Source organism: Acomys russatus, chromosome 15 (assembly GCF_903995435.1).
Source record: "Acomys russatus chromosome 15, mAcoRus1.1, whole genome shotgun sequence".
NCBI classification, from domain to species: Eukaryota; Metazoa; Chordata; class Mammalia; order Rodentia; family Muridae; genus Acomys; species Acomys russatus.
This window is the reverse complement of record NC_067151.1, coordinates 872,371-891,475: the sequence shown is the minus strand read 5'-3', so window position 1 is coordinate 891,475 and position 19,105 is coordinate 872,371.

The window sequence follows — 19,105 nt, the reverse complement described above, 5'->3', positions numbered from 1 at the left end:
AATCTGATGAAGAAATAATTGGCATTATTCTTGTTTCAATATGTCTCTGAAAAGACTATGTATTAGAGAACATGGGGTAGAGTAAATGTTTGAAGACGGAGGTTGGGTGGGTCTTCATGAATGGATAAATCACATAAATTGCTTTGCCACATAAAAGCAGAGTCCTTGTATGATTTTCTCTGTTATGGTGTAGCAAGAAGTCCCTTAGTAGATGCTGATCAAAACTTCACTGGGCTTATGAGCATCTCAATTTACTGAAATGTAAGCTTAAGAAATTCCTATTTTCGTGGAATTCATAGCCTCAAGTCTTTTGTAATGTCAGTGAAAATTTAACTAAGGCTTGTTCACTTAAGAAAAGAAGATGCTCCAGCATACAACAAGAAAACTTGCTCAACCATTTTCATAGCAGCCTTATTCATAATAGCTAGAACATGGAAACAACCTAAGTGTCCCTCAGTAGAAGAATGGATAAAGAAACTGTGGTACATTTACACTATGGAATACTACTCAGCTTTTAAAAAACAAGGAATTCCCAAAATTTGTGGGCAAATGGATTGAACTAAAAACGATCATAATGAGTGAGTTAACCCAGAAGCAGAAAGACTCAAATGGTATATACTCACTTATATCTGCATACTAGCCCAAGGGGCATGTCCCATGAAAGTCTTCACTAACCATGAAACTGGGACAGAGGGAAGGACATCCTGTTGGGACTCTAGATGAGAGAAGCATGGGGGAATGGCAAAGTTGAAGGATCCAGAGGATCCTAGAAACCTACAAAAAGAACATTATGATGGGCAGATCTGGGCCCAGGGGTCCTGCGCATACTATGGCACCAGCCAAGGAAAATACAGGCTGTAAACTTCAAACCCCTACCCAAATCTAGCCAATGGACAGGACATTCTCCACAGTTGAGTGGAGAGTGGGGTATGACTTTCAAACATACTCTGGTGCCTCATATTTGACCACGTCCCCTGAATGAGGAGACCTGGTGGCACTCAGAGGAAGGATAGCAGGCTACCAAGAAGAGACTTGATACCCTATGAGCATATACAGGGGGAGGAAGTCCCCCTCAGTCACAGTCATAGGGGAGGGGAGTAAGGGGAAAATGGGAGGGAGAGAGGAATGGGAGGATACAGGAGAGGGGATAAACATTGAGCTATAATATGAATAAATTAATAAAAAAAGAAAAAAGTAACAGAGAGTGCTAGAACAATAATAAAGATTATAGATTATCTACCTGGGCAGATCTGGGCCCAGGGGTCCTGCGCATACTATGGCACCAGCCAAGGACAATACAGGCATTAAACATTAAACCCCTACCCAGATCAAGGCACATAAATCTTAATGGACTTATCACACTTCATTAATATATCCTATGGGATAAAATTCTTTATATAACATTTCACAAACAGTACAATGGGATAAAATAAGAAATCTGAGGGAGAAAGAGAAAGAGAGAGAGAGAGAGAGAGAGAGAGAGAGAGAGAGAGAGAGAGAGAGAGAGAGAGAGAGAGATCAACAACAACAACAAATATAAAAAACATCCAGGAATTTGTAAATGTTGTTTTCATTTATTTAGAAGAAGGCCTAAAATGGGAGCCCTCCCAAGATTAGATTTACCAGCTCTTTTTGGACTCTCACTGGCTGGATCAGCTCAGCTGTTCTGACCCAAACTCCTCTGCAGATTGACAGATTCAAAGTGGCTTCTTTTAGCTTCTTCTGGTCTCAAACTAATGTAGGAGTACATTTTAATCTTCTGGCTCCTTCTCATTCTCTGCCTCATTCGGTTTTCACTTGTGTCTGCAACCTGTCTCTATAAAACTGACCTGGTTAAAAACTTTCTTCTCTCTTCTTATGCTGCTCTTACGTAGAACATTTTCCCACTCCTGTTCTTATGAGAATTGGGAACATAGTCTCTGTGATTCATCTGTCAAATATTTTTCTGATTTCTGACTTTGTCTGTCCCTCAATTAGACAACACTTTCAAACATGGCTGCTTAATTCTATAAATTAAACTTACCTTCGTTGTTTAGGATCATAGGTGTATACTAGTGGCCTGGCTGTATTCCAGCTAGATCATACTATAATCCAAACTGTGCCTGCATTTCAGCTAAATCATACAGACTTTGAAGACTTTTAGATGTGATCTCTTGCCAGAAGAGACATGGAGCTGGATTAAAATTCCTCTGTATCTTCTGCTTTTATGTTTAAGCTACAGATTGTATCCATTGAGGTGATAATCATTCATAACTGTAGTCTTAGTCATCTGTTCTTCAGCAAATGTCCATTTCAGCATCAAGATATTTTAGTCTGCCAGTTTAATGAACATCTGTCCATTTTCTGCCAATTTGCTGAGCTGTTCCCATGCAGGGGGACGAGTTTCCTACATGATCTGCATTGCTGTTTCTCTGCATCTTTTCCTTTCTTGTGTCATGCCATTCACGTAGAAGCTTCTTTTATTCGTATGAGATATTTATCATTTTTGAGGGAACCCATAGTGTTTCATCACCCATGGAAATATAGACAATACCTCTTGCCTAAAATAACACATTCCATGATTTCCATTCTGATGTTAAATTATCTTTAAAATATATAGGTTTATTGATTTTAAATTTATCTGTATTACCTGTAGGCCCGTCTATCATCAATCAAGACACAGACACTTGTTATATTTTAAAATAGCCTTGGTTAACCTGGGGCAGGGCAGATATCAATCCTCTAAACTACCTCCCATAGTGTGGCAGGCATGAGATCTCTGCCTCAATCCCATGCCAACTGCTTCAAATAACTTCTATCACGCTACCTCCCATCCATAATCCCAAATACTTGCTAATGTTCTTCATCTGGCCTGGATTCTCCATCCACATCACCAGCCATGTGCTTCTCCTCCAGCTAATCCCTGGCAGCCTTCCTCTCCATTTCAGGTCTTTCTCATTTTTCCTCGTGGCGGCCTCTCTTCTTCCTCCTTATGTTGGTCTCTCCTCTTCTTCCCAGAACTACTCTCTCTCCTAGCCCCACCTATCTCTTTTGCCCTACCCAGGTCTGATGGCATTTTATTAAGCAAAAGGTAAGTCACAGAGAGAGTAAGCAGTAATTAGCATCAAAATACATCAGACCATCCCACAACATAAGTTTTTGTAATTCAATAATATTTTTCTACAATCATTTCATCAGCCATTGTTCTTACCTCATTGGAATTAAAAAAATGTAATGTTAATAATCCATTCATTATTCAGTATATTTTGTGAAGTTTTATTCCCATTTTCTGTTTATTAAGTATGTCCTTAATGTAAGATTAGTTCTTTTGACTATCTGGTTGATTGTATGGTATACCTGTAATATGTTTTATGTTATAACATGCAAAAAACTATTTTGTTTTAATGGAAACATATATGAGGGCAGTATCAATCTTAATTTTAATGGGATCCTTATGATAGTAATCACTTCCAGCTAATGTGATATTGAAGAATCAACCTTTTCAGATTCAAATCAGAAGCCCATTGAAATCCTGAATATATGTCAATGGTATGATGTTCAAATTTTAGTTTCCAATTTCTGAAAAGTGAAACTCATCTATCTGCCAAATTTCCTTTCTTTGAGTACCCTAAAGGGGTATTTACAGTGGTAATGGAATGTTATTATCCGAAGAAGGAGGACATTTTAAAAAACAATTTCTTTGGCATGTTGCCAAGTAATGGAAAAATTCTCTGTAAGCTTTTGCTATTAACATGATTGCTTTCTTAAAAATAAAATTCCTAGGCATCTACCACATTTCTTATTAATAATTAATCAATATATTTATTTCCATGTGCTAATGGACCAGGCAATTCCACAGAAGATTGAATACGGGTGATATCTAATGGATTATTTCTGTTTCAAATGGTCTGTTGCAGTTGTATAAATAATGATGTTGATTCTGAATTATCAGGATTATTAGTTATTGCTTTTCTAATTACATAGTCATTAGGATCAATATCAGCAATAGTTCTAATCCATTCATCCATGGGTGCTGATCCAGCTTTTAAAGTTCTAAGAATTTTTTTACTTTATGGATTTGCATTTTTGAAAACTAAAGTTTCAATTAATGCCTGTCTTTCATCTGGATCTAATATTGCCCTGTTTATAGAGTATTTTACTCTATGTAAGTAGTCAGTAAAAGTCTCTATGGGGCTTTGCATAATCATTATGAATGACATAGACATTTCTCCTTGTCCTTCCACCTTATGCCAGGCTCTTAAAGCTACAGACGTGCACTGTATAATAATAGAGTCATCATGCTGCGTCTGTTTTTGTAAGTCAGCATATTGACCTTCTGCTAACAATTGATCTTTTATGGTATTAACAATTTCAGGCCTATAACAATTTTCTATAATTATAGGTTCTTTTCACCACCATGTCAGCCATTCTAATTGAGAGCCAGCCTCTAGCACCACTGTTACTGAGTCTTTCCAGTTATTAGAAAGAGCTATGTGAGGTAACCCCTTATTGATATTCTTATGAGATAATTCTTGAAATATAGAATCCCCTTAAAGGTGTTTGCTCATACCCTTGCAAGAACAACTTTAAGCCTGGCATTTCCTATGAGTAATCCACAAAACAACTAGAGAAAACTAAACTAAGTATTAGAGATGCAATTTATGTAGGAAGTGCTGTCCTAGACTCATTTCTAAGTTAATATCTCATTCTATCACTCAAAATTCATTGATGTAATGTACCCAACTGAGTTCATGGAACTCTATCCACAGACAGTAGGACTGGTTTTACGAAAATGTATGCTAACATTCCAAGGATTCATTGTGTATCCAGGAATTATAAATGAAGACTTTGAGAAATAGTTTGAGATTATGGATTACATAAAGAAAAATATACAGCTTAAATCCAGAGATAGAATTGATCTTCTTTTACTGCTTCCATATGTGAAAGGAAAAGCAATTCCAACCAAAAGAACAGAAGGAATTGGAAGTACTAAAAGACAGGACTTTTGGAAAACTGTCGTGATAAGAGACCAGAATTAAATTTAAAAATAAAATAAAATGGTATCTAAGTTGAAAGTTTGGAGCTGATATAACTATGATCTTTTGAGAATCTTGGAATCTACATTGACACCTTCAGAAAGGTATCCAACAGTTTATAGGGATTGGGACATTTTCCCAAGTAAAACAATGTATTAGACAAAACAAATGTATGGGACCAGAAGGTCAAGTAGGAATATTGAAACATTATGTGGCAAATATAGCCATAAACCAATGGGGAAGAAACCTACTACAACAATAGGGACCTCAGATTAAAATACCTCCAATCTCAAAAAATGGATACTTATTTTAACTAATACTGTATACTGATACTTTATGTGATATGGCTTGATTGTTTCTGTGTTTAAATTGGTAAAAATCCTGGTTCACTGGCATGGATCTGGGCATAGAATGCCAGTGTATAAATGTTTAGTTGAAAGGTAAGAAATGCTAGCTCTTGATATGTGTAGATTCGTAAAATCTTGATAAACAGAAAGGGGGAATAATATTATCTGAAAGACATTGGAGCATTGTAAGGACATTGAAACTGTCAAGTTTATGGGATTTATGTCTTTCTGATATAATATGTAAAGCTGTGTAGAATTTTTAATTTAAACAGATGGTGAATACGTAGAGAAATTTCTGTCCAACAACAATGATGTTTTAGCAATAGCACATATTCTAAGACCTTCTAGGTCAATGTGATCTGAATGGAATGCAGACACACTCTGGATTACAGTATTATCTGACTGGAATAAAGTGATGCCCTTAGTATACACTTTTAATCCCATACAACGAAGGTAAATTTATTTTATAGAAGGAAACAGCCATGTTTGAAAGTGATGTCTAATTGAAGGGCAGACAAAGGTACAAATCATAGAAATATTTGAAAAAATGAGTCAGAAAGAGGACATGCCTAACTATCTCCAAAACTGGACAAGATAGAGCAGTGTAGAGAGAGATAAGGAGGTGTTTTTCCCTGGGAAGTTTTTTTTTTACTAAGACCATTTTATGGAGCCAGGTGGAAGCAAAGACACTATGAGCTAGAGAATGAGAAGGAGCCAGAAGATTAAAAGACATTACTGGAATTAGTTTGAGGCCAGGCAGAGCAAATCATCCAGAAGCTAAGAGAATCCAGTTTGAATCTGTCAGCTTCAACAGGAGTTTGGGCAAGAACAGCAGAGTTGAATCAGCCAGCAAGAGTTCAGAAAGAGCTAGAACACCTTAGGAATAGCTCTCATTTCATCCCTCCCATTTGAGGAAATATGAACAACATTTTGTCACTGTAATCCACCATAGGAACAACCCGAAAGAGAAAAAAATCCATGTAATCATCCACATTAGATGCTGAAATCTTTTGAAAAACTCCAACACCCCTTCATGATAAAAGTCAAGAGATTAGGGATACAAAGGACATACCTCAATATAATAAAGTCAATTTATAGAAAGTCTAGAGCAAAAATCAAATTAAATGTAAAAAAAATCAAAGCAATTCCACTGAAATCAGGAATAAGGCAAGGCTGTACATTATCCTCATATTTATTTAAGATAGTACTTAAAGTTCTAGCTAAAGCAATAAGGTAACTAAAGGAGATCAAGGGGATAAAGATTGAGAAGAAGAGGTCAAAGTATCATTATTTTCTATGATACAATACTTAAATACAGGATAAACCGAAAAAAGAAAGGAAGAAAGAAAGAAAGAAAGAAAGACCAGTAGCTCCCCTATATGTATATGACACATGGATTGAGAAATAAATCAAGAAAACAATACTCTTAAAAATAATCTCAAAAAATATAAAATATCTTGGTATAACTCTAGCCAAGCAAGAGTAATACTTGTATGAAAAACAATTCATGTCTTTGAAGAAAGAAATTTAAAAAGATATCAGATTATGGAAATATCTTCCATGCATATGGATTAATATGATCAACATAATAAAATAACAACCATCCTACCAAAGCAACCAAAAAATTCAACATAATTTTTTTCAAAATTCTAACACAATTCCTTGCAGACCTTGAAAGGGTATTACTCAACTTCATATGAAAAAACAAATAACCCAGGATAGTTAAAACAATCTTGAACAATAAAAGAATTTTCAGAGATATCACCACTCCTGACTGTAAACTGTACTACAAAGCTAGAGTAATAAAAACTGCATGTTATTGGCATAAAAACAGACACACTGATCATTGGAATTGAACCAACACTCCATATATAAATCCAGCACATATAGACACCTGGTTTTTTGATAAAAAATAAAGCCAGAAATACACAATGAAAAAAAGAAAGAATTTTCAAGAAATAGTGCTGATCTAATTGAATGTCTGAATGTAGAAAAATAGATCCATATTTATCACCCTGAACAAAAAGTATTTCTCACATGAAAGTTATTTTAATGATATTTCAGCTAACAACTTAGTATCTCCTTCAACTCTGTTGAAATACAGGACTTAAATAGTACAGGACTTCTAAGATTAAGAGATGGCTTGTTGGTTAGGGTTAATTTCTGTGCAAGCACAAGAACCTGAGTTCAGTACCTTCTAACAACCTGGGCTAACAATCTTGCCTGTGTCTATAACCTCAGCAGGTGGGAGAGAGGAAGCAGTAGCATTCAATCTTCCTTTCTTTCAATTTGGAAAAAATGCCTATCACAACCAACAAAAACAAAACAAAACATGAGTTACAAGTTTGGAGATAAACACTGTCTCAAAATAATATGGCTAGGAATACTAGAGAATATTCAACCTTTTATTTTATTGGCATGCACACAGAGATGCTTGCACCTGCAAACATATGTACACATCCTACCTCTTTGAAACTATAGGAGTAAGAATGGACTACCAATTCACTTTCCCAATTTTCATAACAGTCTTTCAAATGCCATATTATTAGACACTAAAAGAGATTTCAACCTCATTCTCACATGCCACAATAATGTTATCAGTAAGTGGAAGGTATGTATTTACATTATAAAATTGAAGAGTAATAATTGGAAGAAAGAAAGTTGGAAGATCTGTTATAAAATTAATTATCAGATATGTTAACTTTAGAGCACAGTGTACATGAAAGTCTAGAGTCTAGGTGTCTTTTCTTCAAAAACTATTATGCAGGTAAATATATTCTCCTTCGAAAATGTTCAAATTTCAGACTAAAATTCTCCAATATAAGTTACATATTATGAAGATCATATGGTTTCTATCTTCAGTCTATGTGACAAATCAAATTTCTTTACTTGCGAATGTTGGGGCATCCTTATGCCTCTAAAATTATTCCTACTTGATGATAGGAAAAGATTCATTCCATGTGTGTGCTGTTAAATGGGTTTTTATCTTTACATGATATCTATGTTACATTGGACGTTATGCATGATAAAACGTTTAAGCAAAAGGAGTACTGAAGTCATGTTCTTTAGAACACTAAAGCCCATATGTCATGTCATACACAGCGGTGAAAAGCTGAATGACTTCCCTCAAAGTTTAGGAGGCCACGAATTTGAAGGAGGGTGTGGAGGGGTATATAGGGTGGGTGGGTGGGAAGGGGGAAAGGGAAGGGAGAAATGTTGTAATTAAAGTATAATACAAATATTTTAAAATAGTAAAAATGTTTGGAAATACAAAAAAAAAATAAGTTACATATTAATGGTAAGATCTATTATTAAAGATTCTTGTTGCTTTAGGGGATTCTAAACCTTGAAATCCCCCCTAATATTAGGAATCAAACCTCATGGATGAAAATATTAACTCCTTTTTCATAAATAGATTGTGTGGTATCTGTGAAACTTTTACTGAAGTAAAAGGCAAATGGTTTTCTGCCCTTTGAAGACCTACTACATGAAATCAGAGCATCCTCAAAAAGCAGACATAGCAATTTTCTAATACACTCCATGTTTCTTCTCTCATCCCTGTCCAACCCAATCTCCATGCAGAGACACCTTCAGTCAGTTTTGAAAAATGAAAATGAGCACAGTTTATATGTTCCTTAATGGAGTCCCATGCTGTTTATAATAAAGGTTTATTTTGTATGTGCTCTGAAGCAGTGTTGTGGGGAACTGGCTCACATCAATCTACAAAAGCCAAATAGTAAGTTTTGTGAGCTGATTGTTGAAGACAAATTTCTACTTAATCACATAGCCAAAATATTACAATATGAACACATACAGGAGAAAAAAAATTAATGTTCAACATGTCCTAATTTTGAAAATATTCTCCTCACTAATGAAGTTGTGTTTGTCTACTTTTTAAGTTATGACAATTCTAGTTAATTATATGCAATTACATGTTTCTCCAGAATGTTACATTGTGGAAACTATCCAATCATATATAATTGTGCATACCGCATACCCTCTTATACTGCCTTGTGGTAATTCTATATAATAGCATGCACCTATGCATTTCTTTCCACACTACATCAACTGATAGCATCAAGGTCATTGGGCAGTTGGGTATTCAAGGAAATTGATAACAGTTTAAACCTTTGCTTGCCTTTCCAGAAAGCTGATTGCAGAATATTGAACAGTACATCCTTAGTATATATGTAAAAGCTTGAATTGAAGTATAAAAAGGCCATGTGGACTCATCTTGGTATGAGAGTTCAATTTCATAGTCGTTGTCCCAGATGGTAAATTCAGTAGTTTTAAGATCACAATAATCTGGCAGTGTTGGTACATGATTTTAATCTCAGCAATTGGGAGGCAGGGAAAGGTTAACATTTGAGTTCAAGACAAGTGTGGTCCATTGAGTGAGTTCTGGGACAGCCATGGTTATACAGAAACCCTGTCTCCAAAAACCAAAATCAGAAAAGGAAATGATGAGGATATTTGAAAATTTGTAGTAAATCACATACTCTTTCTCATCATGACTTATATAAGAAGAAAACATGACTTTTAGAATATTTATTACTCTATCTCTAGATAGAGGGAGACTTTTGTTTCTTCAGCATTTTAGTATACAACTTTGTTGACACTGTTATCAACTCACAATTGATTGTTCTTATTGTATTCTCCCTCTGTGTGAGTCTCTGTCTCTCCTTTACTATAATCTTTTACTTACAAGGTATATAATTTGAAAAGATTTTGCTTAAATATTTGCCAGAACTTGGCAAATGCACTACTTGAAGGTATTTTAAAATTAATATTCTCTGGGTCTGACTTGGATCATATTTATAAGATATTTCTTAAACGGTATCAAGGGATCTGAAAATTGAATTATATTCTTTTCAGCACTGCCAGTAATAAAGATTTGAGAAATCTTTTGTCAATTTTCTTAATAGAAGAGATATGACACCATGCAGTTTCTTTTTTCCATGGCAAATTTGACTTTAATAACTTTTTTGAGAAGAATTTATACTTTAAAAGTCCATTGGAAGAAGGATGCTTCAATTTCAGCCACTTTTCATTACACATTTAAGAAAAGAAATTAAAGATTATTCTAATCAGCATTAACTTAAAATCAAGATTGCTTCTAAATATTATTTTCAAAAATAAAATAAGCCCTGAGTACATGTTAAAATGTTATATACATTACTCCAAATAATAAGGAAAGTTTTAGATACTATAATATTCCTGTCACAGTCATGTTAATGAATATGCACAGATGAGTATCTGTGGGGGAAGAAGGTAACTCTGTAACCATCACCAGAGCAGGATATCTAGGAAGTGTGTGTATAATTCATGAACAAAGATGTCAAAGAAGCCAGCTGTCTTTTGGTCAACTGACAAGTGCCTTTGCACAGCATCAGACTTATGTTTCATACATAGAAATATTTGGGCTTCTCAACAAAGATAATGTCTTTGAGTTTCACTCTTGTTTTGTATTTCCAAGTGAATTCAGGTATTATAAAATGTAATGATTAGCTTGGTGGTAACAGAATATTTTTTAAATTTTGTTTAGTTGCAAAGCAAATTACATTCAAAGATAAATGTTTGTTTAGAAATTAAAGAAGTCATAATAGTTATAACTGTGGAAAGTTACAAATCCCTTTAACATCACCAATATGATTTTATATGTCTTGACTACTTCTATTAGCTCTTTGAATTTCTGCCTGCACTTCTTTGGTTGGATCGTTACAGAATAATAATTTTGTTATTATTCATGTAAAGAAGATAAATCTAACTGAATTATTTCTCTGACACAGTTGATCAAATTCCAGTTTTACTGGGGACAATTGAGTGTATGAAAATTTAGATTCAAACACAGGTGCATTCATTGTGGCAGACGATAATTGTGCTTAAAAACAAAGAGATTTGGTGCTTTGTTTCTGTCCAGAAATGAAATTCAAGCACATAGTACATTTACAAGTGTATGAGATTTGGAGTGGTTAATTTTAATTGTCAACTTAATACAGTCTGCAATCACGTGGAAGAAGGGCTTCTGCAGATGACTATTAGTGGTTTTTGTGACTACATTAGTTTAGAGGGAAACACCAGAGCACTGTGGATAGCAGCATTCCCTACACTTGGGGTCCAGGAATGTGTAAATGTGGAAAATTGTGCAGCAGCATGCCCTTTGTTGTTGATGTAACATAATTCACTGCTTCAAGTGCCACCTTGCTTTCTTAACAAATATGAAATGTAATCTGAAATTGTAAGCCAAATAAATGCTTTCTTCCAATTCTTTTTTTGTCTTTTTTATTTTGAGGATTCAGGGCATTCTATGACAACAACAGGAAAGGAAACTAACATAGGGAATGATTTTAGACATATTTCCACTGGGAAGAAAATTTATTTTGTTTAAGAACTGAAAGAAATTAATTGAAAGTATCAATAGCTGAGAAGTGTTTTTCCCAGCTGTTTATATTCCTGGACCCTGTTTCTTGCTTCTTTCACAGCTTCTTTGGTCAGTCTCTGACCTTGGTGAAAATGCCTAGTACTGTGAATGACCCTTCATGTCTATGGTGGAATGGAGAAGATTAGTGTTCATGAGTATTCTCCCTAAATCAGAACTTTCCATGTCAGTTACTACATGTCATCAAACATAAATTGAATGAATCTCCAGACTAATTATCTTGTCACTGGATTCAGGGATCAAGCTCTGAGAGAAGCTTGAAGAACTAGTCAGACAATCTAACCAAAATAGAAAGACCTAATTATTCAAATTTAAAATATCTGTACTATCTAATAAATACACACCAAGTTTCCCCTTATTTAGTATCTTAGTAGGTGTCAAAACAATCAGGTGCTCTCTAAGGCTCATCAAGCTTTAAGCAAGTATGTATGTAGGCAGCGTAGGATGTGCTGATGGGTGGTTCATGAGAAAAAAGTTTCAGAGAGCATGATGTGGAACAAGAGTTAGCTACGTGCAAGTAAAGCACCAAGAAATATTGATTGTGAATTATAATATCAATGAGGGTAATCTAAACCAAGATGTACATGCTGCTTTACCCTCAGATTTCATTTCAAAAAACAATTGGATTTTCCCACACTCTTCCTCACATTTTCAGCTATCAGCAACTCCTGTGGTATAACTTCAACCTTTAACACAATATTTCTACAGCCATGTTCTTATCCATTTCCTGGAAAACAGGGTCTTAAAGGCATCCTGATCACAACTTTATTCTAATTCCACATTTCCAATTCATTTTGAGGTTGGTGTGGGTATGAGTTTTCTATGTAAAGCCTCTTAGCAGCTTTCAGACAAAATGCAAACCCCAGACTACGGTCTACAAAGATGTGCAACGTGTAATTCCTGCTTCACTTCCTATCTCATAGTTTATCCATTCTCCTAGTTCTGCCTGGTATAGCCTTAGAATTCTTTCTGTGCCTCAGATTTATCATATTCTCTTCTGCTTGGGGCCTTTGGTAGATTCCTCCCTCCAGGGATTAGCTCTTGGTCTTTCCTTGGATAACTTTTTTTTTTTGATCAGTTAAAACATCAGATTCTTATGAAGACATAAAGAAGAAAAAGAAAAAAGAAAAGAAAAAAATTTGTACTGAAATGATTTCCCTCTTAGTGTCATATCACCTAATTGTGTGCATGTGTGTGTGTTTTATAGTACTTGCTACTGTAGAAAATTATTCTACTATTCATTAAAAAATGCTTCCTTAAAAAGAATGTTTAATCCCCAACAAAAGGAAATTTGTAGGACTTAAATCATTGCAGTTGGAATACCTATTTTCTAAAACATATCCTTATGAATGCTGGTATCTCAGATCTACAGGTGGGTGTTCTGCAAAGTGGGCAGAAGTCTGGATATGATAAATGGAGAATCACAAAGCCAGGGAAGGACAAAAAAGCAAAGGAAGAATGTCATGCATAGAGTTGTGAGAATAGCTCTTAATATAAGGATCAATTTTACATGACCATCTAAAATCCAGAGAAACGCCAAGCACCAAAAAGCAGAAAGAAAAGTGAAAGTAACACTAGTAACTCTGTGTGGAACTACGAGGCCATTCCTTCAATCATAAGAGTGTCTGGCTTTGCCATCTTCAGATATAAGTTTAGTGTTCTTGGTTTAATGTAACAAGTTAGAAGACTGCTTAGTGCATCAAGTACTAGAAAGAGTGCTGCATCTTGAAGTCAGAGTGACAGCCATTCTGAAAACCCATATTGAATTCAATGCTAGTTACTCAGCAAAGTTACAACTTGAAACTGAGTTTTCAATTCTAGATTGCAGAAGCCAGATTTTTAATAGAAGAATTTGGTTTGCCTATAGCAATTAGCAAACTGACTAGAGGACATCATGTTGTTTAGAATACTAGGCCACTGGTTAATTGTGAATGATATAAACATTCAGTGATTTTTTTTCCAGTATTCATTCATATATTTTGACTACCCTAAGGTGTTTTTTTCCTGCAGGCTTGTTCTTTTCTCCCATGTCATGCTAAGCTGTTTTTGCTGAGAGATTCTCTCTACTAAAACTATTAATTGTGAATTATATAATCTGGATAAGTGTGAATTATATAAACATTCGTTGATTTTTCCCTGTATTCATTCAGATATTTCGACTACCTCAAAATGTTTTTTTCTCCGGTCTGCTCTTTTCTCCCCTGTTATGGTAAGCTGTTTGTACTGAAATGTTCTCTCTACTAAAACTAGGTAATATTTTTTATTCCCTACTTACTTCTCAGAATCTGCCAGGCAGTTGCCATAGAAATGCAATAGAATCTTTTTGTAAATGTGTGAGACTAAATTTTGAATGTGAGCATTGATTACTATTTTTTCAACACTGGTGGATTTCATTTTAACAAGAGAACCAGAGACATATTTTCAGCTCATCTAAAAGTGTCATGATTTCATTTTTTCTTCCAAAGAAACCCTTTGATATCAGTAGTAGTCCTATCAAAACATATACAGCACCATCTTTTGATAGAACCTCCTGCGTCCACCATCTCTATCACTAAAACAAATCATTTTAGCTTTTGAAAGCTCTTGAAATACCATGGCAATCTGTGGCTCTGTCAAACACAGACTAGCATTTCCCCATCATCCAGTCACTTGAATTTCATTGTTGTTTTTAGATGAGACCAGCTGCCTTCTAATCACTAAAATGTCAGAGACAGGGGAAAAAAAGGCATTTTCCATGAGAGAGACAAAGTTAGATATTCTAGGAGTCAAAACTCCCACAGAAATCTTTCTTTTTTTAAATCTGCACAAGTGATTCTCCACTAAATGCACACAGGTGACTGCTGTCTCTGTCAGCAGCAGTTAGAGATACCGTGACAGATATGTCTGCCAGTTAGTCACTCCACAGGTCTCCTCCAGTTTATATTTACAAGGACAACAACAATGACTCTTGTTTTAAAGAGAAAATATAAAAATAAAAAACAACATGCAAACTAACACAGAAAAGTTTTTTTTTTTTTTTTTGCCTGCGGCCATGGAATGAATCAGGATTCTCTCTGGATATCATTCATCTCATTTCCAACGTGAACAAGTGTACCGAGATTTTAATACAATGTGTAATATTAACCTACCACCAACCATGCTTATCATCATAATTGTGTCCAATAAGAAGGAATACATAAGTGAATGCCAAGCCCTAATCATACCACCAATTTGGTTAGCAGATGCTTCATCTGGAATCCAGGAAGACAGCGAAAGAAAAATGGATGATTTTACCTTGAACACATCAGGGGAGCTAGCCTGGGAGCCTCTGAGCCAGTAGGGATTGTTAGGAGTAGTATTAGAAAAGAATAATTTCTCTTTTAAAAAATATTTCAAAAACAATATAAAATTTCAAATCATACTGATTTAAAACTATTTGAAATCCCTTTTCTGTTTGCTTTGACTGGTTATGTTTGAACAGTTGTTTTTTGTGGTGTGTGTGTGTGCATGTGTGTGTGTGTGTGTATATACACACACATGCATGCATGACACATGCACAAATGCATATGTGTATAAGGTGTGTATCCCTAGAGAATAAGTTCAGCTGTTGTTCCTCAAGCATTGTCTACCTTGCTTATTGAAGTAGATTCTCACTGGCCCGGAACTTAACAAAGAAGTGAGGTTGGTCAGCCAATGAGGCCCAGGGATCTGCCTGACTCTGCTTCACAAGACTATGATCACAAGCATGAACCATCATGCCCAACTTCAGGAAGAAATATGGCTTTTAAAATAGAAGAAATATTTATTCTCATATAAAAAGAAAAAATGTAATGTTCTAAGAAGAAAAGCTTAATCACTCTTGGCCTATTGATGTCACATTGAGTGATGGCACTATAAATAGATAAACATTTAATAAATGTTACTTTTCATTAAAAATGTTTGTTAAGTGCCTTATTATACATTATATGTGACAATAAAAATCAGGAAACCATCCATCATCATTTGTTTTAGTGACATTTATACTCCAAAATAATCAATAATTACATATAAAATATGGTTATTGCAGAGGGCACTAATAGTGACTGATATGTGTCCAAATAGCCTTGTCTTCAAAGATCCTTTATGGGAACCATTCAATATCTTCCTCAAACTATAATTTTTCTGAGCACTTCTGGAACTACTAAAATTCTTTTCTTGCTAGTTTATGAATTGGGGTGTGGCAAGGAGCAAATGTCAGATCATTTTTACTATCTATTTTACTTTACAGATTTTTCTCTCAGTGTATCTGAAGGGATGGCTTCCAGAGGATCTAGACCTTTCTTTTGGATGTGAGAAGCACTGCACGCATGTAGTATACTTTAACATAGACATTCACATATATGTACAAAAATCAAAATATTTTTTTATTTAAAAAGACTATTGTGTAGAACCTAAATCTTGTACAATGAAAAGTTTGGGGGCCAGGGTGTAAGAAGGCTTGTCATCAAGACCAGTGACTTGATTTTTGTTACTTAGAATTGTATTATGGAGTGAAAGAACTGATTTCTGCAAGTTGTCCTCTGTCCTCCTCAAGTATAATGCCCCCTCATCCAATACAACACACACGCACACACAAACACAAACACACACACACACACAGAGAGAGAGAGAGAGAATAATTTTAAAAAGTTTTAAAGGAATGTTTTTGTTACCAGTGATAATACTCATTATGTGAAGCAGTATGAAGTCACACCCCCAAAGATTGTGTCTGTAAAGCCCACTAAAACCTCTAAACTTTAAGCATCCTTATAGAATAAGTTTATTTCTAGTTTTACTCAGTAGTTTACTCAGTAGTTAGGATGTGAACAGATAGTTTCTCTATAGGTGCTTGAAGATATACAGAATGATTGTTCTCAAAAGCACCAATATTTCAAAATGAATTTAAGGAGAGGACTGTAGCTCAGTACTATATAATTAATTACTATGAATAGGGCCCTGTGCTTAGTCTCAAATACTAAATGAATTAACTTCTATATTTCCAGCATCAACACAGTTCAGAAGCCACCTCTTGGGCACAAAATCCCCTTCTAACTGCTAATAGCAACAGTTTAATTAGCACTGTAACTGCCCTTGACACAAAAATTATAGCATTCCCTCTTTGTTGTCAGCAACATCAAAAATGGCTCCATAGTAAATATGCCTCTGGTGAATCATTCCCTTTTCTGTTCTAACAATCTTGGATTAGGATTATTCTTGTCCATTTAAATCTTACAAGCGTTTTCCACAGTCTTCTCCTTAGACATTTCTAAATATCTAGCACTTTTCTCTACAAATGCAAAAAGCTGAATCATATTGCTACTGGTGTCCTGAGAATATTTTTTTTAATTTATTATGATTTACTCAGATTACATCCTGATTTTTATTCCCTTACTTGTATCTCTCCATTCCCACCTTCCCTCTTCCACCCTATTCCCCTTTGCTAGAACTCTGACAAAAGGGGACCTCCTCCCCCACCATGTGAACATGGCCTATCAAGTCTCATCCAGATAGCCTGCATCCCTTTCCTCTGCGTACCCACAAGGTCTCCCCAAGGGTAAGTGATCAAATCAGGGACACCAGAGGTCATGTCAAGACCTTCTTTACCCACAACTGTGGAGAATGAGCTGTCCATTGGCTATATTTAAACAGAGGGTCTAGGTTTACTGAATGCATTGTTCTTGGTTGGTGCAACAATTTGTGTAGGCCCCACTGTATCCAGTTCTGGCAACCTAGATGGTCCCCTTAAATTGCAGCATTTGCAAATGTTGTCAGTAAACTGGGGTTAAAATGTATTTCTCCAAAGGAGAGAGAATTTGGAGGGCAAGACTGAATTTACTGTTAGAAACATGGGGCGTTTGGTCAGCAGATGCTGCTGTCTAGTCATACCATGATGGGGTCTTCCTCTTAACATTTGCTATTCTGGAAAGTGACATTTAAGTGAAAGACCCAGGCAGAGAGCAAAAATTCTGGCTCAGGGAGAGATCCTTTTAAGATCACAAAGAAAGAAAGAAAAATTAAGCAGTATTTGAAGTAATATTGGCAGAGAGTACTCAGTGTTTCTAATTAAATAATGGAATTAAGCGTAGATTTAATCATCCTTGTGCAACAAAGAGGTGTAAGTGAAAACAAAAGATATGCCATAGTCAAACTGCTAAATAACATAAAACATTATGACTACTTTAGAGTGATGATGGTTAACAATAACAAAACTGGGAGCTAACTTTTCAGTGAAGAGTATAAAAGACAACAAATGTAGAAACAAGTTTCAAATGCAAAACAAACATAAAAGTCAAATACTTGTCACGCTTGCTTTTCAGATCCCAAAGCCTGTTATAAATTAAGGGGAAAATGCAATTATTTCTGATCTAACATGAAACTGCAGTAAGGAATTGCAAAATAGGCATAGTGTAGTGATGACTCTGCATTTACAGACTGTTGTAATTTGAATAAAAATGGCCCCCATACGCTGATATTCAAATGCTAACTTCTCAGTTAGTAGAGTGTTGACAAGTATTAAAAGGTGGGTATGTACCTTAGCTTTCAGCTACTTCTTTAGCACCATGCCTTCCTGCCTACCATCATTCTACCTGTCACTGTTCTAACCCCTTGAAACTGTAGGCAAGTCTTCAATAAAATGCTTCCTTTTGTAAGATCTACAACAAGCACAGCTACAGAAAAAAAGGATTACCAACTGCTAAATGTTTGGGCTTAAGGAGATAAAATGTTAAAGAAAATACTGATCCTAAAATGGAATGTGAATGTGACTTCAGAGCAAGACTCCCACCAGCTAAGCTACCCATTGTGAGAGGAAATTAAAGGAAAGACTAAGTAGCAAACTAAATCATCAACAACAGAATGATCATGAAAATATAAGGCTAGGAGGAGTCCATGTTCTAGCACTAGCAAGCAGAAAAACTTGGCAGCTTCCACCAAGTCATTCTGGCTTTAGATTAAAAAAGGAAAGGGGTTTTGAAATCTTCCTTTGCCATGAAGCTTTGTCATTTGTTCTTTGTCAATGAAGCTAGGCATTTGGAAAGACAGTTCCTGCATGAATACCTGGAAAGGCCAATGCATGAATCTTTGAAGATTAAGGCTGGATTTCATTGGAGACTTGTAAGATGTTGGAGAAGCCAGAGTCATAAAATATCTGTGAAATAGAGCTACTGACAGTTGAGGAGATAAAAGTGTCTTGCAGTCAACAACATTGAAAGTAGCTGGTGAGATACCAGAAGAAATAAAATTAGATTTCATGGTCACCCATTTCAAAGATTAAGAAATAGACATACAGGAGATAATCTGGCCAGCTG